The sequence below is a fragment of the Muscardinus avellanarius genome (assembly GCF_963383645.1).
Source record: "Muscardinus avellanarius genome assembly, chromosome: 5".
Classification (NCBI taxonomy): domain Eukaryota; kingdom Metazoa; phylum Chordata; class Mammalia; order Rodentia; family Gliridae; genus Muscardinus; species Muscardinus avellanarius.
This window is the reverse complement of record NC_137790.1, coordinates 54543830-54570146: the sequence shown is the minus strand read 5'-3', so window position 1 is coordinate 54570146 and position 26317 is coordinate 54543830.

The following is a 26317-nucleotide window of genomic DNA, read 5'->3' as shown; positions in this document are numbered from 1 at the left end:
GAGCTCTTCCAGGGGCCATTCTCTATCCAAACCATAACAATGACCTCACCACTTTTCCAGTCAAAAGTGGAATTTACTTCCTCACCTTTGGAATCTTGGCTCATCTGTGACTTGCTTTGATCAGTTGAAGATGGCAACCAAGACACTGGTAGCTTCTGAGCCTGGTCTCCATAGGCCTCACCGTTTCTACTAGTGTTGTCTTAGAACATGTCTACCACTACATGAATGAGTTCTGTCTCATCTACTATAGAACAAAAATTCCCATGGAGAGAGAGGAGCCCATGATGTACTCTAGACCAACCACCTGACAAGCAGTAAGAACCCCAACAAATATGATTGACATTATCTTATATATTCTAGTTCCAGTTGAACTACTAGATTACCTCACTTGTTACTATGACTCTAAAAGAGATCAGCAGAACTGCCCAGATATGCACCTTGTTTGAATTGCAGAGCTGTAACCAAATAAAGTGGTTATAGTTTTAAGCTACTACATTTTGTGGTGGTTTGTTACAGAACAAAAGTGATTAAAACACATTTCTAGCATTTATTTATTAAATGTCATTCATATGGTCCCTTAAGAAATGATCTTACCTTTTTTACTATAAATTACTATTGTATTTATGCATGAAGTAGCAAATATATTGAGTACTTTCTGCATGTGGTGTGTGATTACACACCTCTAACTCTCTTAGCTTTACAAAGGGAAACAACCAGAAGTTTTCTTCCTTATACATTAATATAGTAATAGAATACTATCAATCAAGCACAAGTTCTTAAAAATCTATAGACTTACGTTTTAGTCTATACACTTACATGGACATATTTGCTAAATAAATAATGTAAGAAAGCTCTGAGGAGAAAAGAAAGCTCTGAGGAGAAAAGGGGTCTGAAGAATGAATATTGAGCACAGAGAAAGAAATGCTTGGTGTATTGATGCAATTCTTAGTAACAAACATTGCCCAGGAAAATAATAACTAAAGAAATGTACATATACGTTAGGTTTCTGTTAATAAGCTTTTGACACTGTTGTAGATTATATGAATTTTGTTATGTTCCATTCATATTTGAACAATTTGTTTCTACCGTTAAGAGTTGCCAAAATCCCAACCAAACATTCTTTTGAAATAGTCCCTGCTTTTTACTTGGAAGATTGTTATTTTCGTTTAATGTTCTTTCCTAAATGTTTGCCATAATCATTAAATACTTCTGTATTTGAAAACATTTTAAATTTGTTCATCTTTACTTTTCTGATTTCTTTCCTTTTTTTCTCTCTCCCACTTACTTTTCTTCCTTTTCTTTTACCATCTCAGTATATTTGGTCTTTGTTCTGAAAGACATTTGAAGTTGTGGAGCCCCTGGTGGAATATAGGCTGGCGGTGATGACATGACCCCACACAGTCACAGAACCTGCACATTCTGCACAGTTGCCAGTACCCACACTTCCCCTCAAACCTCTGGTAAAATAGTGGGTGCAGGTATATCACACACATGCACGTTGTATACAGTTATGTGCAATGATTAAGCAAAATGTTACACACATGTGCATATCCACACTGACATAAGCATGGGCCATTTTGTGCAGAACCCTATATAAGGAACAGGTCAGTAGAAAAAGTTGCTGCTTGCTATTTGATCTCCTCAAGATGGCAATTCTCTGTGTTTTCTTCATCCTGGGGATCTCACTACTGCAACCACAGTTGGCCCTTGACCAGGACCCTGAAAGAAGAGCAGTAGGATACTGCAATTGAACTTACTGATACTAAAGAAATATCACCTTAGAAAGCACTTTACATACCATATTATTTAAGTTAGAACAGAAAATGTGGAGCAGAAACATTTTTCACTTGATATTAAAATATAAAACATATGCAAAGTAATTATTTATAATCTATAGCCCTCAATTAAAGATATATTATTTATAAAGAAAGAAATATAATCAGAAAGAAATATAAAGAAAGAAATATAATCAGAAAGAAATATAAAGAAAGAAATATAATCAGAACCATATTGATTCACCCAGGCTTCCTCTCCCGCCGATTCATACCCTGCTTTTCTTTTCTCCTGAATCAGGCAGAAGTTGTGAACACTTAACTCAGAAAATTGATTCCAAAGAGGAAAATAAGCACTGCTCTTAATTGTAACAGACAATAATATCTGCATTGCAAATAATTGCTCTTTTTCTAAATGACTCTTATTGGATATCACTACATTTTGATACTTGGCTCCTCTCTAAAAGCGATGTGTTGCTAGGCCTCATTGCTAAGCAACGCTGCCCAGCTAGAAAACTTAAATTCTGAGTTCTTAGTGGTAGATTAAAAAAAATTCTTTATTTGTAATTTAATATTGAATAGTACTTATGTCTATATGATGTTTGATTCACATAAAGCAGAACTTATTTTATGCAATTATAAAATTTTCCTGATCAAGATGTGATTTCTTTCAAGGTATAGCAAAACCTTCAACTGTACAGTATATGTTTTTTTTTTTTTTTTTTTTTTTGGTGGTACTGGGGTTCCTGGAAGCCCTTCTACCTCCGGGCTACACTCCCAGACCTATTTTTACATTTTTATATTTGGAAACAGGGTCTCCTAAGCCAACGCGCGCGGCTGGCTTCGAACCTGCGTGATCCTCCTGTCTCTGCCTCCCAAGCGCGGGGATTACAAGCGTGCGCCACCACGCCTGGCAGTATATGTTATCTTTAAAAAACTTAACATGCAATTGCACTATGAGCACATTTAACATTATATAGTTGTAAAACTATTGCCTAAAAGCGATTGGCACTTTTATGAAGAGGAATACTCTTGTCAAACATTTATAAAAAGAACATTTGGGGAGAGAATTCTCCATTTGTTTCTTTAGGATTCTGAGTGTCTAGCAAGCAGGATCAGTGGCAGCTTTTTGCCAGGCTTTCTTTCTAAGTATGCTTGTATAACAAAGAGTCTTGGATAGTACAAACTGTATCTCACTTCAGCACAAAAAGCAAGTTTTCAGCTTTAGAAAACAGAGAATCCTTTTTGGAAAATAGTGGCATCTTTTAGAGTAAAGGGTAAGCACTTCTATTGCCCCTTATAAAAGGTACTGGTGCCCTAAGCTCAGTGTTTCTCTTGTAATGCAGTCCACTGTTTTGGTCCTCTTTGCATCAGCTTTCTCTGTGGGAACTGAGGAACTCTTATAAGAAAAAGATAATTCTCTGGCTACTGTTATTACGTTAGTAATAAAATTCTTTTTCTCTGACCTAGGAGTCCTGTGTGTTCTGACAGCATCTATAAACTGTGATAGGCTAACTTATTATCCTGAACATAGGGTAAAATCTTAGACCTTTCATAGTTTTTGACAAAGCACTTACTATTATCAATAGATAATGTTATAACAAGTGTATTCAACCAAATTAAGCCTTAGGAGGCATTGACTTTTAAATTAAGAAGCAAAAAATTAAATTAAATGTATTTATCATATACAGCAGCATAGAGTGTGATTGAGAATATATAATTAGTGTGCTATCATTTACTATATGAAATAATTTATTTCCTATTGAAGTTTAGTCAGAAGCTAAGATGTCAAAGATAAATTCTTTTTGGTAGACACACCTTTCTAGAATATTTAATAGCATTTCTTTTGGTTATATTTCTGCTTTTTTTCCTATAATACTTCTGACCAAACCTCACTTCAGGAAAATCAAATTATTAACATCATATCTTCATGCTAATATACATCACTGGCTCTCAATGTTTTAGTATGCACCAAAATTACCTGAAGGACCATTAAAACACATTGTAGAGTTCTACTTCTAGAGGTTTGGTCACAGTAGGTCAGAGATGAGACCCAAGAATGTATTTTTACTGAGTTCTTATGTGATGGTGTTTCTGATCTATGGAGTAAACTCTGAGAACTATTGGTATAGAATGATGGTTGGAAATGGTACAACATATTTTAAAAATCTACTGTTAAGAATCACAGTAACCTCGGCTAGAATCCCAGGTTAAGCACACACGAGCTGTTTAACCTTGGGAAATTTATAGAATTTTTTGAGACTCAGTATCCTCATCTGCTAGATTCAAATAATAACAATAATAACTTTCTCAAAGGGAGATTTTGAGTATTAAATAAGCAAATCCATGTAAAGTACTTTGCATAATGTGGTATACTTCTAAAGTACTCACTAAATGATAATACCATCATTATATTACTGTATTTTAAAGGAATTTTGTTTTTACTTCACTTTTATTTAAAATATCATTAGAATGGGTGCATCTAATATTCTAGTTAAAATGATACTCATGAAAAAAGTATATTATGACAATATACAAATCGATTTTATATATCATAGAACTGGTTGAAAATATTTTTTTTTATAAATCAGTACATGATCCTTGTCATTTACCTGGCCAGATTCTCCCATTCTTCCATTATAGAGGCCTGTTACAATTCATATGGATAGCCAGGCATGGTGGTGCACGCTTGTAATCCCCGTGCTTGGGAGGCTGAGACAGGAGGATCACACAGGTTCGAAGCCAGCCTCAGCTACTTAGTGAGGCTCTCAGCAACTTAGTGAGACCCTGTTTCCAAATAAGATATAAAAAAATAGGTCTGGGAGTATAGCCCGGAGGTAGAAAGCCTCTGGGTTCCACCCTCAGTACCACACACACAAAAAAAATTCATATGGATGATGGTCATGTGCATGTACTTCTTGTTTCTGTAGTTGCCATCAGTTAAAACTAGACAGTATGTCATGCGGTCCCTGGGGTCAAATCTATGGAGTCAAAAAATTGTAATAAAGTCTGAGAAAGTTCATTACAAATAATAATAGATAATTGTCATTCCAAAATGTGATGCTTTATGATGACTTTCTCCTCTACTGACAGCAAAGAAACACTACTTCCTAAGAATTCTATAAGTAACTCTATAACTTCCTAAGTAACTTCCTATAAGAAGCACCTTGCTCCTTTTCATAAAGAGATTAACCTTTAAAATTCCTGTGTGTGTCTGTCTGTGGGTATTTCTGTCTATATTTTATATGCTTGTAAAAGTTTCCAGTGATAGTTAATAATAGGACAGGGTACTTTTAAAAAAAATGCTGCTCAAGTCTTTGTGAAGTCATATGTGGTATATAGATGAATAACACTCCCATCACCTTGGAAAATGGCAGAAATGACATATAGATCCCACTCTAGAACCACTAAGTCAAAATATGAATTCAGAAAGCACTGAGTTAACAACACTTATGTTGTAGAATTAATTTTATTTAATTCAGTTGATAAGATATGTTTTATTTCAGTTAAAACCAACGTATGGCTTATGATGGTATAATAGAAAGAAACAAAGAAAAGTTCATATTTACACAAAATTTTTTGCTGTTACTTATTTTTATTAAAAACATATGAGCCGGGTGTGGTGGCGTATGCTTGTAATCCCAGCATTCAGGAGGCTGAGACTGGAGGATCGCGGTTCGTGAACAGCCTCATCTACTTAGTGAGACCCTCCACAACTTAGTGAGACCCTATTTCAAAAAAATAAAGAATAAAAAATAGGGCAGGGGGTGTAGCTCAGAGGTCGGATGCCCCTGGCTTCCATCCACAGACCCACACACACAAAAAAAAATCATATATACATGGATTATATATATTTATAATGTATAAATATATATATTTATACATTAAAGGTAATGGTGCCCATTACCTTTAAGCTCAAACATCTAGACATAATATGGTTAACAAGCAAATCTTTGGCTTCTTCTTCTTTGACATAGAACTGAATATTAGTCATGGTAGCTCATTATGTTCACTAGAGTAATAGAACTCACATAATATGTATATGGGAAAAGAGGATTTATCAAATCAACTTATAGTCCAAAGCAGTGTAGTTCCAAGTGGCTGACTGCATGCAGAGAGCCAGAAGAACCAACATCCAGTCTAGCTATATGAGAGCTGGAGTCTCAGAATCAGAGCAACTGATAATGCAGTCCCAGCTCAAGACTTAAAGGCCAGAAAACTTTTTTGAGAAATGACAGTGAAAGTCCAGTTAAAGAGATGAAGGCTTAGATCCCAGGTGAGAGCAGACAGACTTTCCTCTGGAAGAACCACACATCCTTCATGCAGCTTTCCTTTATTTAAAAATTTTTTTATTGGTGCATTGTAGTCATACATCTTAATGGGATAAAAGATGGTAGAGACAAACATGCACACATCACTCAACCCCTATCCAATTACTGCCCCATTCCCTCCCCATCCCTCCTTCCCATGCTTGGCTTAGTGATTGATTTTGATATGTTTAAGTACATCATGTACTTTAAAGAGTTTCCCTCTTCCCCCTCCCATCCCCTCAGTTAGATCACCATATTTGCTCCTCTATAGAATCTCCTTCTTCTTCTTGAGTTCCTCCTGTTACCCATTTCTTCCTAGCTTTCACATATTAGGGAAATAATCCAATTTCTTGTTTTTTATGACTGACTAATCTCACTTAGCATAATGTCCTCCAGTTCCATCTATTTCCCTGTAAATGATGTAATTGTGTTTTCCTCTGTGGTTGAGCAAAGGAAACTAGCAAGAACCTCAACCGAGAGCCCACAGAATGGGAGAAGATTTTTGCTTGCTACTCCTCTGATAGAGGACTGATATCAAGAAAATACAGGAGCTCAAGAAACTCAGCACTACGAAAACAAATAGCCTAATCAAAAAATGGGCAAGTGAATTAAATAGACACTTCACAAAGGAAGAAATTCAAATGGCCAATAAATGCTTGAAAAAATGCTCAACATCATTGGCAATCAGAGAGATGCAAATCAAACTACCCTGAGATTTCACCTAACTCCAATTAAATGACAATCATTCAAAACACAGCAACAAATTCTGATAAGGATGTGGAGAAGTGGGAACTCTAAAACAGTGTTGGTGGGATTCCAAATTAGTGCAACCACTTTGGAAAATAGTATAGAGGACCCTCAGAAGAATGGGAACATACTTGCCATTTGATCCAGCAACACCACTTCTGGGTATCTATCCAAAAGAAAGGAAACCAAGCTACCAAACTAATGCATGTGTATCTATGTTCAAAGCTGCACAATTCACCACTGCCAAACTATAGAACCAGCCAAGATGTCATCCAACAGATGAATGGATTACAAAACTATGGTATAAGTACACAAGAGAATTTTACTTCAGCTTTCTTTTCTTTCTATATAAATCCTGAATCTGTCAGAACAATGCTACCCACATTCAGGGCAGGACTTCCCCTTCAATCTGCTATTACATTAAACAATCATCTCATCAAGACCCAAAGTCATATAATTTTGGTGTTTCATAATCCAGCCAAATTTACATTATAGATTACCATAACAAATGGTTTTTTCCTTTTATAACTAACCTCTTATATTTCTTTCTTTCTTTCTTTCTTTCTTTCTTTCTTTCTTTCTTTCTTTCTTTCTTTCTTTCTTTCTTTCTTTCTTTCTTTCTTCTGTACTCTGGGTGGAACCCAGAGGCTTTCTACCTCCTAGCTATATTCCCAGACCTATTTTTTATTTTCTATTTTGTCTGGCAACAGGGTCTCACTAAGTTGCTGAGACCCTCACTAAGTAGCTGAGGCTAGCTTTGAACCTGTGAGATCTTCCTGTCTCAGCCTCCCAAGCACGGGAATTACAATCCTGCACCACCACGCCTGGCTTTATTCTTATTTCTTATTTTTATGTGGATCATGTTGGAATTAGTATTCATTCAGACTGTGCTTGGTGCTCTCTCCCCCCTCACTTCTCCTTCCCCACAACAATATTTAATGACTATGTCTAATTAATTTATTAGATAAATTAGGGGAATGTATTAGAAAAATAAAATATTTGGACTTTGATATATGTGATTAATTTTGTTTATAAATTAATAAGCAATAAAACATTCTTGAATTTCTAAAATATATCCTCTTTGGTTGTGAAATTGCAGAATACTATGTATTTATGTAAGTTCAAGTCCTTCTTGCTCATAGACGAAATATGTTCAATGTATCATCTTGTCCAATCAAACTCTGATACCTACATCTTATCATTTGGTACTGTAATAGACGCTTAGTTGAATTAGAAGGTTGGTTGTTTATGGTGAACTATTTGGTACTGTAGCAATGTTGACAACCAAGTCACTCTTGTATTTTATTTTAAAAATTCTCTTTTCTAAGTTTAAATGCACACTTCTTTTCTGTTGACAGGGCTACTTACATTACATCCTTAGTCTATGGAGCACACACTGGGGTGGTTGGGAGCCAGGTGGTCTTTTTCACCTTACTGATCAAATTCAACCCCTCAGGATTCATCTGGAATATATTGGATCTACATGATGATACTGCAGAAGGTTTGGGACGCGGCCAGAGTAAGACTGAAAGATAGATAAGAACAAGGTTTAGGGGAAAGTGATGGCTAAACTTTTCAGACTGGCAAAAACGTGAAACTATTTTTTTTCTATATTAATAAATTTTGAAAACAGAACTAATTTACAATACGTGTTTCATTTCTGTTCTTAGGATGTGGATTTGCACATTTTGTGTGTGTGTGTATGTGTGTGTGTATCTTTGGCCACATTCTATAAAATTTTACAGATAAAATTCTCATTAATCTTTATTTGCATAAAATTTGAAGGTTTTATTTTACTTACTTTGTATTTCCTCAGAGTTATCTAGAAATGTTAACAAATTTCTGAGTGTGAAGTTTATTTTGGCTAAATAATATTTGTTAATTCATTTATTAAATTATTTTCAAAGAATATGACATAATTTTGGTTATGTGTAATTTATTAGAATATTGTTTATTGTCCCTGGGCGTGGTGGTGCGCTTGTAATCCCTGCGCTTGGGAGGCGGAGACAGAATGATCGCGCAGGTTCGAAGCCAGTCGTGCTGGCTTAAGAGGCCCTGTTTCAAAAAAAAAAAAAAAAGTATAAAATAGGTCTGGGAGTGTAGCCTGGAGGTAGAAGGGCTCGCGTCCCAAACCTTCTTCTGCAGTATCATCATGTAGATCCAATCATCATGTAGGAACCCCAGTACCACCAAAAAAAAAAAAAAAAAGAATAATGTTGTCTATTGTATTAGATTGAGTTTGCATACAAATAAATTTTTCAACTGCATTTCCCTAATTATCTATTTGCTAGTTATTTTAATCTCATTTGTTTTATTGAACTCTATTTTCAGTGATATGTATTAAGATACATATGGCTGTTTTCAATATACTCTACCCACCTTGCATATATTTGATATTATTAAATGAATATTAAACCACGATAATTTGTTTTTGTAGTGGGCTTGATCTATTCTGTTAGAGGTTTTCTGCCTTAATTCTTCTTCATATAACAGTAGTATTTTAGCTCTCAGCTTCTGCTGGCTAGCATTGACCTGTTAAATATTTTGTACCTCTTTTTATTTTACATTTCTGTGCCACTTTCTTTTCCTATAAATGTAATAGTGTTGGTATTTTTTAATTGATAAAACAAAACACTTGGACAGTATTTCAATAAAAAGTATATTTTTGTTAATATGAATATACTTTGAATGGATGTTGCTACATTTTAAAGATTTTTCTATTTTACCTGTTTATTATTTCTCCTTTTTGTTTTCTTAGATTCAGCAAGTTTTCTTTGTTATATTTTTTATCTCGAGTTTTAAAATTTTGATTTTTCTAGCATTTGCCCATTAGATATTATACATTTATTTGTAATAAATAACTATCTTTATAAAGGCATTTAAATTAGAGTTAAACATTTATGAATATCAACCAAGAATCAGTTATTGTATTTAGTGCCTTTACACCATTCTGTTTCTCACTTGGTGGGGGGAGGAGGTCTGGGGATTGAACCCAGGAGGAGCTTTCTATTAGTGAGTTGCACCTCAGCCCTTTTTATTTTTTGTTTTGAGACAGGATCTAGCCAAGTTGCCCAGACTGGACTCAAACTTGTGATCCCTCTTCCCCAGCCTCCTCACTAACCAGGATTACAAGCATAAACCACCATCATCCCCAGTTTCCTCTGTATTTCTAAGGCACAACATCAGTACTATAGGAGATCATTTTAAGATTTATTCTCTTTTTAAAATTTTTATACACCGGGCGTGGTGGCGCACGCTTGCAATCCCTGCGCTTGAGAGGCAGAGACAGGAGGATCGCGCAGGTTCAAAGCCAGATGCGCGCGCTGGCTTAGGAGACCCTGTTTCCAAATAAAAATGTAAAAATAGGTCTGGGAGTGTAGCCCGGAGGTAGAAGGGCTTCCAGGTACCCCAGTACCACCAAATAAATAAATAAATAAATAAATTTATTTATTTATTTATTTATTTATTATTTGTTTCAATACTATTGAAACTATAACTCAAAGTTTCATATATATTTTGCCTAAGATGTAGTCATGTCATGACAATTAGGAATCGTCACACTGACTTCCATAGCCTCTGTACTAATCTTCAATCATACCAACAATGTAGAAGAGTTCCTCTTTTCTCACATTCTCCCCAGCATTTTTTGTTATTTTATTTCTTGATGATTGCCATTTTGATTAAGGTTACATGATATCTGTGTATTTTTTTATTTTCATCTCAGAAATCACTAGTGATGTTGAACATTTCTTAAGTATTTATTGGCCCTTTGTATTCTGTGTATTCTATATATTAATCCTCTATCAGAATTTGTTAATTACCTCTAATAGTCTTTTGGTTGAGTTTTGGAGTCTTTTAAATATAGGATCAGTTCACCTGAAAATAGAGATAATTTTAGTTTTTCTATTTGAATTCCTTTGATATCCTTCTCTTGACTCATCACTCTAGCAAGAATCTTGACTACTCTATTGAAAGGAGTGGTAATAATGGGTATGCTTGTTCTGATCCTGATTTTAAAGAAAATTCAAGCAGTTTTTTTTATATTGAATATGATGTTGGTTTTCAGTTTATTGTATATTGCCTCAAGTTGAGATAAGTTTCTTCTATTCTGATTTTCTACAGTTTTTTTTTAACATAAATGGGTGTTGGATTTTTTCAAATGCTTTTTCAGAATCTATTGATTGAGATGATCATGTGATTTCTGTCCTTAGTTATATTATGTAGTGAATTGAAATATTAATTTGTGTATGTTTAACTAGCCTTGAATTCCTGAAATAAAACCAGCTTGGTTTGGTGTATACTTTTATTGATATGGTTTGAAAGTATATCGGTAGTAGTTTCTTTAGAATTTTTATATTTGTGTTTATCAAATATATTTATCTGAAATTTTATTTTCTTGAAGAATCTTTATTTGGTTTTGGTATCAAGGTAATACTGGTCTCATAAAAGAAGTCTGGAAGGATTTCATGAAATATAATATGAAACATTGGGCTTATTCTTCTGTAAAGTTTTGTAATTTCAGCTGGGTCTTTAACCAGGCCTGGATATTTTTATCCAAGTCTTTCTTTTGGTGGTTTATATCTTTTTGCTTGCTATTGGTCAGTTTAGTTTTTTATATTCTTTTTGTTCAATTAAGAAGGGTTTCATTTGTCTAGAAATCAGTCAATTCCTTCTATGTTTTTCAGTTTTTTTGGAGTATAAATTTTCAGAATACTTTCTGATGGTCCTCTGGATTTCCCCACTGTTTGTGGGAATGTGTTCTATTTCTTTTTTTAAAATAAAATTTTATTAGTACATTGTAGTGATACATCTTAGTAGAGTACAAGATGGTATAGGCATACATGGACACATCACCCAGTTAACCATTACTCAATTCTGGTTCCATTTCCTCCCTCTCCCTCTTTCTAATATTTGGCTTAGTGATTGATTTTGATATGCTTGTTAATATATATCATGTATATTAGGGAATTTACCTCTTCCCTCCTCCAAATTTCCCTCACCTTGCACAAGAGTCAATTCAAGATGGATCAAAAACTTGAAAATTAGACAAGAAACATAGAGGCTTCTTGAAGATGGCATAGATCCAACTCTCCAACATAGAGGCACAGGAAAAACTTTCTCAACAAGACCCTAAAGGCACAAGAAAAACTTTCTCAACAAGACCCTAAAGGCACAAGAAACTAAAAGGTGGGTCAATACACAAGATTGTGTTAAACTGAAAAGCTTCTATACAGCAAAGGAAACTATCTAGAACCTTAATTGTGAGCCAACAGAATGGATAAAGATTTTTGCTACCTAGTCCTCTGATAGAGTAATATCTAGAATATACAAAGAACTCAAGAAACTCAGCAATAAAAAAAAATAACCCAATAAAAAATTGGCAAGCGAGCCCGGCGTGGTGGCACGTGGTTCTAATCCCCATGCTTGGGAGGTGGAGACAGGAGGATTGTGCAGGTTCGAAGCCCGTCACGCTGGCTTAAGAGACCCTCTGTCCAAATAAAAATATAAAAAAATAGGTGTCTAGGAGTGTAGCCCAGAGGTAGAAGAGTTTCCAGGAACCCCAGTACCACACACAAAAAAATGAGCAAGTGAACTAAATAGACACTTCACAAAAGAAGAAATTCAAATGGCCAATAATTGCTTGAAATAAAATGCTCAACATTATTAGCAATCAGTGAGATACAAATCAAAACTACCTCCATCTAACTGGCAATTATTAAAAACACAATCAACAACAAATGCTGGTGAAGATGTGGAGAAGTGGGAACTCAAATTTATTGTTGGTGAAATTGCAAATTAGTGCAACCACTTTGGAAAACAATATGGAGGATCCTCAGAAGAATGGGAATGGATTTACCATATGATCCAGGAATACCACTTCTGAGTATCTATCAAAAAGAAAAGAAACCAAACTACCAAACTAATGCATGTGTATCTCTATACCTATCTACACAATTCACCATTGCCAAACTATGGTACCAGCAAAAATGTCCATCAACAGATGAAGGGATTACAAAACTATCTGATAGGTACACAATACAATTTTACTTGGCCATAAAGAAAATCACAATTACATCATTTACAGAGAAATGGATGGAACTGGAGGACATTATGCTGAGTAAGATTAGTCAGTCACCAAAAAAGAAGAAATTGGATGCTTTTCCTAATATGTGGAAGCTAGGGAGAAAATGGGTCAAAGGAGGAACTCTAGACAAAGAAGAAGATACTTCTTTTTTATTTCTGCTTTTAATAATTTGGGTTGCTTCTCTCTTTTCTTTAAGGTTGACAAACTTTGTCAACCTTGTTAATCTTTTCAAAGAACCAGTTTTTTGTTTGCTTTGGTGATCTTTTGTTTATTTTTTATTTTAATTTTACTATATCCTGCTTTATACTGGTTTGGGATTAGTCTGTTCCTGTTTTTCAGGATTCTCTAGGTGTGTCATGAGGTTATTTGGTAACTTTCCATTTTTTTTTTAAATATGGGCAGTGAGTGCTATGCAGTATTTTTTCTTAAAACTGTTCTTAAAGTGTCCTATAGATTTTGGTGTATTGTGGCTCTTTTTTTTTAATTCCCAGAATTCTTTGACTTTCTCCTTTTTTAATCCTTATTCAAAAGTGTATCACTCAGTCTCTATGTGATTAGGTATTTTCTTTGGTATTCTTGTTAATTTCTACTTTTATTTCATTATGGCCTGAAAAGATGCAAGAAATTATATTACATTTTTTTAATTTGCTGGTACTTGCCGGGTATGGTGGCACACACTTGTAATTCCTGCCCTTGGGAGGCAAGGCAGAGACAGGAGGATAGCGCAGGTTCGAAGCCAGCCTTGCTGGCTTTAGAGACCCTCTTTCCAAATAAAAATATAAAATGGGTCTGGGAGTGTAGCCCGGAGGTAAAAGGGTTTCCAGGAACCCCAGTACCACCAAATAATAATAATAATAATAAATAAATAAATTTTCTGGTACTTGTTTTATCATCCAAAATATGATCTATTTTGAAGAAAATTCCATGCCAGAGGTGGTTTCTATTTTATCTTTAATTTATTTATTGAAGCCTTTATTTTATTTAAACCTCTTTAGTTCTTAATTAAGGCCTTAATTTTTTAATTCATATATTGTGTCATTTCTTGTGTACTTTCTCTGATTTCGTTTCTGATCCTTTTTATTATATTAAAAAATCAAAATTCTGTACTCTCTTTCTTGCATTTTCTGCAGTTCATATTGGTGATCTCCTTTATTTGGGGGAATTTATTATTTTTTATTAGTCTTCATTCTAATATTTTCAGAATTCTCTGGTTTGCATTTCTGTTGTGTTGAAATTCTTTTTCTTTTTGTGCGAGAGTCCTATGTCTATATCTTATTCATTTAAAAATAAGGCTTATACTAGGGTAATACATTTGAGTCAATGAACCTATAATTAAGATTCTCTTCCAGAACCTCTTTACCGAAATAGAGTTCTTAGTTAGTAAAGAAAAATAGGAATGTGTGATTGAAAGCAGGCCACCATACTTTTCAGACCCAACTTCAACAGGGCCAGAGAATATGATGTTCCCTTCAAAGCCTGTGGCCTGATGACTAGAATTTAATGCCCCACAGACACCACCACTTCTCTGCTGGTTGAAAATCTGTGAAACTCTGCAAAATCCTGACCTGTGGCCTCCGTGACCGCTAGGCCTAAGCTCTGTAGTGCCAGAGATGACTATGTTTCCAATTTATGCTTTGGCTGCCTGAGCTTTGATGGTCTAAAGAAATTTCTGCTGATATATCAGTTGTTGCCATTTGGAGCACTATCAGTCACTGGCATGCATGTTATCAGTTACAAACTCTTCTGGTGGAAAGAATGTTGGATTTCCAGGCTGTAACTGTGATCATGTGATCTCTTGCTGGGACTTAGCCTCTCACCTTCCAGGCCTCAAGCTCTGGTGATGAGAGATTATACTGTTATGAGCCTGGGGCTTAGGCGGCTCAGTTATTTAGCCACAGAGACACTACTGGGCTCTGGGCAGGTGAGATCATGTTAGCCTAGAACACAGATGAGATCTTGTCACCCTTCAATCTTGCTGCTTGTGGTGCCCAAACACTGTCTTACACAAGTTAATAGACCTTTGAGTCTGCAACTTGGTTGGCTGAGTTATTTAACCCCATAGACCCACTGCTGGCAGTTCCTGTATCCACATCCACAGGGCTAATTTGCCAACTTACAGACCCCATGTGTATTTTAATTGCCTTCCAAATTTGTTTAACCATGCTGTGATGGTCTATAAACTCACAGTCTTGAAGAGTGCCATTAGGTTCTCTGCTGGAAGGATGCCCTCAGCTGTAGCCACAATAGTTTGCTGGGCTGTTTGGCTAGTTGGTCTGTAGGTTCACTGTGGTCTTGATGAGGTGGGTCTATGCCACTGGTTTTCCATCAGGAAAGGACCTATAATTTTATGCTCCAAGTTCAGCTATAGCTGCAAAAATTCACTTGGCCATTTAGCATTTAGGTGGGAAGTCTAGGGAGTTGGCATCATGAGTTATTTGAGCATGAACAGAAAAATGTTATTGTTTTTCATGTCACTTCTCTTCAATCACTGGCTTAAAAAGATTCTGCTTTTTCTTTGCTGACTTTGGTCCCTGTGAGCCACTGGGTCTTGGCAGCCACCAACCCAGCATGGGCTCCCAAGGTGGCACCTTCCCCCTCACTTGACTCACCGTGAGAAGCATGGAGCTTTTTTCAGCTCTCTGCACTCTGTGCTTCTTCCAAACCCACGGCCTTTTGATTTTCCTTTGTTGAGTTCTGACTGTTTTTCTTCTCTTGCAGTCTTCCCAGAGGTTGAGTTCTGAGTCTTGGAGCAATGAAAATGTGCTGTCTTTCTCTATTTCACCAACTTTAATCCTCCTGAGAAGAGAGACGATTTGACTTAGTGAATCTTAGCTCCTAGTGGGGGAGGCAGGCAATTGGCAGTATATTACATAGCAGTATAGTTTATTAGGAGCGATAAGTGAAGTGGATAAAAAAAACTGGAGGAAGACAAAAGAGTTTGAGATTTGGCATGGAAGGACTGATTGTGGTAGTGGTGGTAGAGGAGAAGTTGAAAATTTTCTTAAGTTTTATTTTGAGAGATTTTAAGTATACAAAAATAACATAAAAACAATACATGTCCTCGACTTAGATTCAACAATTTTTAAAATTTTATCTTACTCTTTCTCTTTCTCTCCAGACATACATAAATACATAGACACATAATTTTCAATAATATGAAAATAATGTGAGAATGAGTTGTAGATATTATGAAGCATTATCTCTAAATATTTAGGAAACTTAATTACTGATGACAAAATCTGGGTCCAAGAAGTTTCTCTAGACTGCCCACTTTACCATTGCCTTATATAGGCATCATAATAAAAATATAAATATTTAGAATCTGCCTCTGTGATGCTTACATAAATAGAAACCCAGAAATTTACCTTATTAGCTCTCCACCCAGTGTTCCATATAAGTGGGTATATGGATACCAAAGAGATTGAGTCTGAGTTAAATTAACAGCACCAACAGCAGCAGCAGCAGCAGGAAGCAACAGTTAAAAGACAATAGTTCCCTCAAACTGAAGCAAAGTTTTTAATCAAGTAAATCTTTTCTATACTTTCTGCTACTATGAAAATCAAAATAAGAAAAGCAGTTTTTATAAGTTTCAAGGTTTGAAAAAAATAAGTTTTCTCTTAACACTAATTTCTTTTGTGTAACCTTTAGATATTAGTCACTGACAAAATGGAAATTATGCAGTCAGTATTGAGTCCTTAAATTAGTCAGTCCTACGTACTTTTTTAACCCTAAGAAAGCATTAACAAGTTTTAACTCCTTTGTATACTTTTCAAGTAAAATTAAATTAGGCAGATACTTAACATTTCCTTCAATTTTAGCTATCATTGGGATATCAAAAACTAATATATTATTGCTTCTCAAAAGTAAAAACAACACGAATATTAAGTTATGTTGCCAAAAAGATTTGGAACATGATATGTCGCATCCTCATCTTGAAGTCTGATAATCTACTTTAGTGTTTTTAAAATACTATTAAATATTTTGAACCTGAAAAGCCCTGCAGCGATTTTTTAGCTAAAATTTTAAAAATTTGTTTGATTGTTAAACCACCTTTAAAAGCAATCAATTTACTTAACTTTTATTTATTTTCATTATTGAAGAATAAAAAAATGCTACTCTGCATTGATTCTGAAAATACTGTGTTTGGACCATAGAGATCAAATTAATTGAAGGTTTGTTTGTAATGCAAAATCTCAGGCTCCATCCCAAACTTGATAAGTAGGAATCTGGATTTCAATAAGACTCCCTAATGATTTTTAAGCATATTAAATTTAAGAAGCACTTACATAGATAACATAAAAAGTATATACTACAATACTCACTTAATTGATTCTGCAGTGTAAAAAAAATGGTTTCTTTGTTAGAGTTAAATTCATGAATATTCCTTGAACAAGTACTAGTGGATGAAAGGAAAAAGCATTCAATAAATATTATAAGTAATATAAAATATGTTACAGATTAAAACTTTTTTCACAGGCTAATTCTTGCAATAAATTTTGTTTTAAAAACTAACTCAGGCAGGGCGTGGTGGTGCACGCTTGTAATCCCCGCGCTTGGGAGGCTGAGACAGGAGGATCGTGCAGGTTCGAGCTAGGCGTGCTGGTTTAAGAGACCCAGTTTCCAAATAAAAATATAAAAAAATAGGTGTCTGGGAGTGTAGCCCAGAGGTAGAAGGGTTTCCAGGAACCCCAGTACCACCCAAAAATAAATAAATAAATTAATAATAAATAAATAAAAACTAACACAATTGGACATAATCTGTGTTTTACATAATTTAACTATTTTGTGTTCAAACAACTTTTAATTATATATAAACAAAGTCAGATAATACTACTAGTTTTATGAGGACAAATATCTCATAAGCCCATACAATTTTTTGTAAATATTTCTTTGTGTGGTCTTCTTCTCATTTATTTTTCTGATATACACTTAAAATTTAAATAAATCTTTTTATCAATTCTAGGAAATTTTCATTTGCTTTATATTTTATTACTTTTATTCCATTTCTGTTTCCTCTTTTTTCTCTTTCTGAAACCCTTTTTATTTGTATGTTGAAATTTCTAGATTAATCTTTTAGCAATCCGTGTGTGTGTGTGTGTGTGTGTGTGTGTGTGTGTGTGTGTGTGTGTGAGAGAGAGAGAGAGAGAGAGAGAGAGAGAGAGAGAGAGAGAGAGAGGGGGACTGGGTATTGAACTCAAAAGCATTTGACCTACACTTCCACACTTTCAGTTTTATTTTTCTATTTTCTTTATCTTTTTCTTTTCTTTCTTTCTTTTTTTTTTTTCTGGTACTTATGGTAGAACCCAGAGGCTTTTCTACCTCTGGCTATACTTCCAGACCTATCTTTTTTTGTACTTTATTTGGAAACAGGGTCTCACTAAGTTGCTGAGAGCCTCACTAAGTAGCTGATGCTGGCCTCGAACCTGTGCAATCCTCCTGTCTCAGCCTCCCAAGCACTGGGATTACAAGCATGCGTCACCTCTCCTGGCTTTTCTATTTTATTTTCAAGGTGTCACTACATTGCTGAGGGTGAACCTGAGCCTGTAATACTCCTGTCTCAGTCTCCCAAGTACTGGAATTATAGGCATACACCACTATATCCAAATATATTTTTCTTTATCTTTTTTTTTTTTGTGCGTGTGTAGGTGTGTATTCTAGGGATTGAACCCAAAGTCATTCTACCCCTGAGCCCATTTATTTTATTTATTTTGAAACAGGATCTCATTAAGTTGCTAAAGGTCATACTAAGTCACTGAGGTTGTTCTTGAACCTGAAATCCTCTTGATTTAGCCTCCCAAATACTAGGCTGGCTCTATTTTTCTTTTATTAATTTTTCTTTTAATTTTCAGTGATGCCATCAACATTATCATAGCATCAATTGATTTTCTTTGTAATTACTGATTTTATTTAAAATTTCTAAGATATATTATTCTTTTACAGTTTGATTTTAAAAATAGACTTTAATGTTTCAAAGATAGAATATATTTCTTCTTATATCATTGAGTATATTGATCATGTTAGAATTTCTTTTGTTTCTTGTTTGCTTAAACTTTAACTTGTTCTCTCACCTCTTTTTGTTTCATGATTTATTTTCGTTTAATTTTCAAATAAAATTCAAGGAATAGGAACAATATTAAGCTTCATTTTGTATATGAATAAAATAGCTTAAAATAAATCAATCATACAGCTGGCCAAGAAAGTGATGTTTTCAGGCCACAAACATGACTCTGTGGTTGGATTATATAATTGCTAAATTATGTTATCTTTGTCATTTTCACATTATTAATAAAAGAGGATTATTTTCAATAATATACCTCTAAAAAGACAACTCTAGTGTATTTTCAGAAAGGAAAAAGATATAGCTTAGTGATTATTTTTTAAATTGTGTAATACTATTATCTTTCCAATGTTTCTAAGCCTTTGAAAAGATATTATTCCTATAATACATATTTATATGATCATATCAATTATGGGACACATGCTTTTTGAGCAGGCAGGCAACTATTAAATTTAATATTTGGTTAAAAGCGTATGCTTTTGGTATTTAGTCTATAAAAAATGGTTAACTGGGTAGGGTCTTGAAACTATAAAATTTCCCTGAAAGTCAAAGTGTTTGTGAAAAAAATATATTGGTACGTTAATGGTTAATGATTGAGCTATGCATAATTGTCTTACAAATTTGATCTATTAGAAACTACAAAAAAATCAACCCCTATTCTACCTGAGCACTATAGAAGCTAGCTTATAATATGGTGCGTTTTTACTTTTTTAAAAGCTGACTTGGAAAATTGAAGTAAGCCTTGCATCTTCATGTTTCTCAAAGAATATCCAGGGAACTGCATCTATACCCAAAGTTAATAGTGTTCTGTGAAGAACTGATGGACAGATACACAGAATTCTGATTACACTTAAGTTCTGCTTTAGATAGGTCAATGCACATTATCACTTTTTGAAAAAAGAGACTGTATTTTACAAGATGTAGAATTTATTTTACCATTCATCAAGCCTATATTTGATAGAAATATAGAGTTTACAATGTACAATCAACTTACACAGGTGAAAAACTTAAAATTTTGAGAATATTTAGAGCATTGATTGAATTTCCAAGCTGCTTATTGGAAGAAACATTTGAGTACTAGTATAAATTCCTTATCTCCGGTTTTCTTTTTTTCCCACCAAGTTAAAATTTCTAAAATTTTGATATAGAGAATGTAGAATTAGTCTGTGAAAAAGCAAGATAACAATGCTAGGTGGAAATGAATTAAGATATCAGTGTATGAAGCAGAGTATTATTTTTGGTTCCAGTACAATATAAAATTTAAATCCTTTTACTCTGAAAGTGATAAGTAAAATTAATAATACTAAAATATAAACTTTTTTCTTTAAAAAGTAAGTTATTGCCTCTAAAACCTATTAAGTATAGTTTTTATATATGAGTCATAAAATTAAAATTATAAATAATAATTTGACCTCATAACTTAAATGATATTCTTTGTCATATTTAATATATAAAGATAATTCATTAACATATCTTGATTTTTCTGACCATCTTTTATAAATTTTATTTATTGGGTTATTATATTTATACTTTTAGCAACTTTATTCTATCCTATGTAAATGAAAGAAATATTGGCTAAAACTTTTCAAATAACTTTTGATAATATAAAATTTTGAGAGGAATCTTTCTGCTGATTCAAATGTTACGGAAGCTGTCAAAACTTTCTGATATTATTTAAATTATATACACTTCAGTATATCTAGATATCTAGATCCTATGAATTCTGAGGAAAATTTCTTCCCAAAATATATAAGTTTATACAAATAATGTATATGTAAGTCTAATTTTAAGTGCAAATTTATACAGTTTATACAATAGCATATGTGTGGGCAGGTATGGGGATTGAACTCAAAGGTGTTCTACCTTCAAAACAGGGTCTTGATAAATTGCTGAGATTGGCCTGAAACCTGCAATCCTCTTGTTTCAGCCTCCAAAGTCCTGGGATTACAACTGGCTCATGAAATTTTAATGTTTTCTCCAACATTACCTGTAATTTGTGGGCCACACAAAACAATAAAAGTAGCTTTATGATTTATTTGGGGTTCAACATGCCTATTCATTCTTCCTATGGCTATATCTTCAAATAAAATAAAATTAATATAAAAATGTCTTTCTTATCAATCATTGGTTCATTTGAAGCTTTATATGATCATAGTGTTCTTTTCTATCAAATGTGACAATCTTTAATTTCTATGCTTCTACCTGTGGATACTTCTTTTGTCATAGCCCTCTGGTATACTTTATTGCAATGTCATAAGTACACTTTTAGTTTGTAAGAATTTACTGCCAGAATTTATTGCCAGAGTCTTGTCTCTCTACCTAATGTGGAGAGTTAATATTTGTGCCTTCGTGGCAGGGACAGGTTCTGGTAGTGGACTAGCAAGCCAGTGTCTCAACGTTCTTGCCACTGTTACTGCCGATGCTGCCATCGCTGGTATTATTGCCACCATTGCCACCTAGATGAGTCCAGCTCTCAGCCCCGGTTGCCTTTTAGGGGGCACTGTGGTGCCCTTCGCTGCCCCTGGCATACATTCAGTGTCTGGCTAGAGCAGCTGCTTGGTGTGCAGGTTGCACTCCATGCTGTCCATTTGAACCTCTATGTGGACTTGGCCCGTCTCCTCTGCCCATGCATATCCTATTATTTCCTCACACATTTTTTTTTTACAAAATACAAGTTCATATTTAAAATTGTGATAATTTCAAAACAGCAAGAGCAGAATATTAAAAGAAGTGCAGGGCCCTTGAATGACTATCTAGGCCTCATGCTCTGTTACCATATCTCTTTATACTATTTATTTTATTCTTATGTTATCTTACTTACCACTGTACTGAAATCACTGAAGCTTAATTCAAAGCCTTAAGAAAAATGTCTGGATTCCAGAGTTAAAGTTGGAAGATCAAACTACATTTCTTCTTGTAAGAATGCTCGATACTCTTTTCACTGTCTTACATTAATTTATACTCTCAATGGGCAATGTATATGCAAATATTGTTGACCATGTAAAAGCTGTGCTTGTTGGTTTATAGACTGTGTAGCTTTCAGATGATTTGTGGATATTTGTGACAGTTTCTCATTTCTGAGAATTTGGTAAAAAAATCTTTGAAATCAATTTTTGAAATTCAACAAGTTTATAACATTAGGGATTATTAAAAAATAAATTCATTTTTTTCTTTTTTGGTACTAGGGATTGAACCCAAGGTCTTGTACATGCAAGTAAGTGCTTTACCACTGACCTGTATGGTTGTTAATCAAAGTTATATACATTTTTTGTGGTACTGGGGAAGGAACCTAGGGGCATTCTATCTATAGAATTATATATATATATATATATATATATATATATATATATATATGTGTGTGTGTGTGTGTGTGTGTGTGTGTGTGTGTGTGTGTGTAGAATTCTCTCTCTATATATATAGAAATTCTATATATATATATAGAATCTCTATATATAGATATATAGAATCTATATATCTATATCTTTATACATATATCTATAGAATATCTATCTATCTAAATATCTATAGAATTCTATATAATTCTATATTATATCTAACTATACCCCCCAGCCCTATTTTTGATCTTTTATTTTAAAACAGGGTCTGATTAAGTTGCAGAGGTCCTCACTAAGTAGCTATCCTTGAACCACAATCCTTCTGTCTCAGCCTCCCAAGTACTGGGATTACAAGCTTGCACCACCATGCCCAGTGAAGTTATATAACATTTAATACATGATCCATGCTAGGATTATGCATGGGGACTTTTATATAGGTTATCTTACTAGGAATCCTAGAAACTCTATTTATTTATTTAATTAATATTTTTTTTATTTTTGGTACTAGGGATTCAACTCAAAGGCATTCTACCTCCAAGCTACACCCCTAGCTCTTTCTATATTTTATTTTGAAGTAGGGTTAAAACGTTGCTGAGATTCTCCCCAGGTTGCCGAGGATGGCTTCCAACCTTGATGATCCTATTTGCATCACATGCCTAGCTTTACAGGGACTCTAGAAGAAGCACTTCATTGTATTCTCCAGTTCTAAATGGTGAAACTATCTTTGAGAGACTTCAAAACTATGCTTAGGTAATTTACCAAGTACATTGCATAACTTAAACATGACTTAAAAACCAATTCTTTTTGTCTTCAACTTTTGGTGCATTGATCTTGGTTGTCCTTGCCACAGTTTTATTTGGCACTATTCACTCTGAAGATTCAAACTAGAAAGGGATTTCTCAACGGTGCACTAAAAAAAATATTTTTGCAAGGAAGTGTTCTGTGGGTAAGGGCTGAGGGTAACAGGTGGGAATAGGAAGATTTTGTGGTGGTGAAATATTTTTCATCGATGTGGCATTCTCTTACTCTCATTGGAAATTTGTAAAATATATTAACATGTTAAAGGATCTAAGATGCCTTGCAATATAAAAATTAAACCAGTTCTATTTTCTCAGTGTGTATACCGAAGTAAACTCAAAATATCAGAGTTCTCATAAAGGGGTGGTGAATATGCTGTTGGTGGTCCTGGGGTTCCTGGAAACCCTTCTACCTCCGGGCTACACTCCCAGACCTATTTTTTATACTTTTTTTTTTTTTTTTTTACTTTTGGAAACAGGGTCTCTTAAGCCAGTGCAGCTGGCTTTGAACCTGCGCAATCCTCCTATCTCCACCTCCCAAGCGTGGGGATTACAAGCGTGCGCCACCACGCCCGGCATGAATATGCTTTTGAAACACACTCAATCTTTCATAGTTTTTTATACTTTAAAATAAATTTAAAATATATAAATTGAATGTGTTTTTAACTAAAACAGTATTTCTTGGATTTTATCATGTATTCACTAATGCCATTTAACATATAATGGAATTATTGTTTTATAAAACAACTCTTTTTGGTACAAGTGACTTGGAAACATAGTTTCAGAAAAAATGTATGGCTATTTAGAAGCATTATCAATTGTACTATGGATCATAGAGATACTAACTCCCCAAAATAAGTGAGTGTCTCATTTTTAGGTTTTAGTTTGTTTTATTGCTATTATGGCTATAGTGCGTTAATATCCTATAATTTATAAATAGGTCAATAAAATTATACTTACCTAATATAATAATCATGCAGAATTGAGAAAAGATCATTTTTACATAGGTTTCTTTTTTTAACTGATCTATTAAATTAACAATAAGGTAATGAGGTGGAGTAGTTGGACAATAGTAAAATATCTAAGGGCAGTTGTACTCTGAAGTAGAAGACTCAACCAGAGGATAAAAGGGAAGTTCAAATTGAGGGAGGAAAGTCAGCAATAAATGTCTTCAATCTTTGCAAAGTATAAATTTAATTTATAAAAAGAGAGAAGGAAGAAATACAAAAATCAAAAGAAAAAGAAAAATCTAAGCCTTAGTATTTTTAACAAATATTTAATAAATGAGCTGAAAGTAGTGGATCATGCCAGTAATCCCAGTACCTGGGGATCTGAGATAGGAGGATTGCAGGTTCATGGCCAGCCTCAGAAACTTAACAAGACTCTCAGCAACTTTGTGAGACCTTTTTTCAAAAAAAAAAAAAATAAGAATTGATTTGGGTGTAACTCAAGAGGTAGAATATTCCTGGGTTCAAGCCCCACAGCCAAATATATCTGTATCTATCTATCTATCTATCTATCTATCTATCTATCTATCTATCTATATGATAGGAAAATATTAACTATTCTAATCTATAAGCTTTAGTCTTTACCTCTATTTTAAGAGTCAACAATTTTTCTGAATGTGGAAAAATAAGTTTTTAATATTGATATGTCTGCTGTATTTCTTTACCTTGCTCAGGCTTCTAACTGGTTACTTCATTAATCACCTTAGAAAAGCAAGCCAGATATAGTGCCACATGCTTGTAATCCCAGCATTTGGGAGGCTGAGACAAGAGGATCGTGGTTCTCGGACAGCCTCAGCTACTTAGTGAGGCCCTTTGTAACTCAGTGAGACTCTGTTTCAAAATAAAAAATAAAAAATAGGGCTAGGGGTGTAGCTTGAAGGTAGAATGCCCCTGGGTTCTATCCCCAGTACCTCAAAATAAAAAGAAAATAAATTTCTCCCCCCCCCAAAAAAAAATGGAAACCAAACTACCATACTAATGCATGTGTATCTATGTTTATAGCTGCACAATTCACAATTACCAGACTATAAAACCAGCCAAGATGTCCATCAATGGATGAAAGAATTACAAAACTATGGGATATGTGCAGAATGGAATTTTATTCAACCATACAGAAGAACAAACTTATGCCATTTGCAGAGAAATGGATGGAAATGGAGAACATTATGCTAAGTGAGATTAGCCAGTCACAAAAAGTGAAAGTTGGATATTCTCCCTAATATGCAAACGCTAGGAGAAAATGGGACATAGGAGGGACTCCAGGTTAAAAAAAAAAAAAAAAAAAGAGAAAATTCAGATAAGTAAAAAAGGTGACCTGAAGGAGATGGGAGGGGTACAAAGGAAATTTCCTAATGCACATGATGTACATTCACAAACATATCAAAGTCAGTCACTAAGCCAAACTGAAGAAAGTGGGATGGGAGAGAGAAGGGGGTAGGAACTGGAAAAAGGCTAAATGTATGCATGTCTCTACCATCTTGTACCTCATAAAGATGTATGATTACAATGTACCCATATATTAAATAGAAAAGGAAAGCAATTTCTTCTAGAAAATTAGGAGACCAAAGTAATTTATGCTCTCAAAGATAATTGGAAATTAATACATAAAATTATGACCTTTTGTTCCATTATTTTCCCATCAGTTACCTTTTTTATAAGGATCAACCCAACTGAGTTTGTAAAGTAGGTCTTTCTTAATATCCCTTTAGCTATTCTCTCAGCTAAGAATCTATAAAGTGAAGATTTGAAGGCTAGAAGGAGGGAATGTTCTGAGAAACCCCAGGATTTAGTAAATAATAAATCTTAAAAGAGAGCGCTTCTTTTTTAGCAAGGGGCTCATGTATTTGCTGTGGAGTGTCATGCTGGGCATCAGAAGAAGGATGATCGGGCGGCAGGGCTGGAAAATGTTCTATTGCTTCTGTGCCCTGCAGCAATCTTTTGAATGGGGCAGGTATTTTCAAAATAACACTTGCCTAAAAGAATCCATAGTCTTTGTAGGAGTAGCTGCAGCTTGAAAACTTGTGACTTGGGTTTCATTACTAGGAGGAGAAAAGCAAATAAAACTTATGTTGAGAGAATATAGAATCAACAGGGGTCCTGATGTGGGTCTCTGTGTAATCGAAATGAAGGTAAGCTGTATTTTAGATTATACTAATTTCCCAACATCTGTTTCTTATTTAGTTTCCTAGATTCAGGAGTCTTTAAC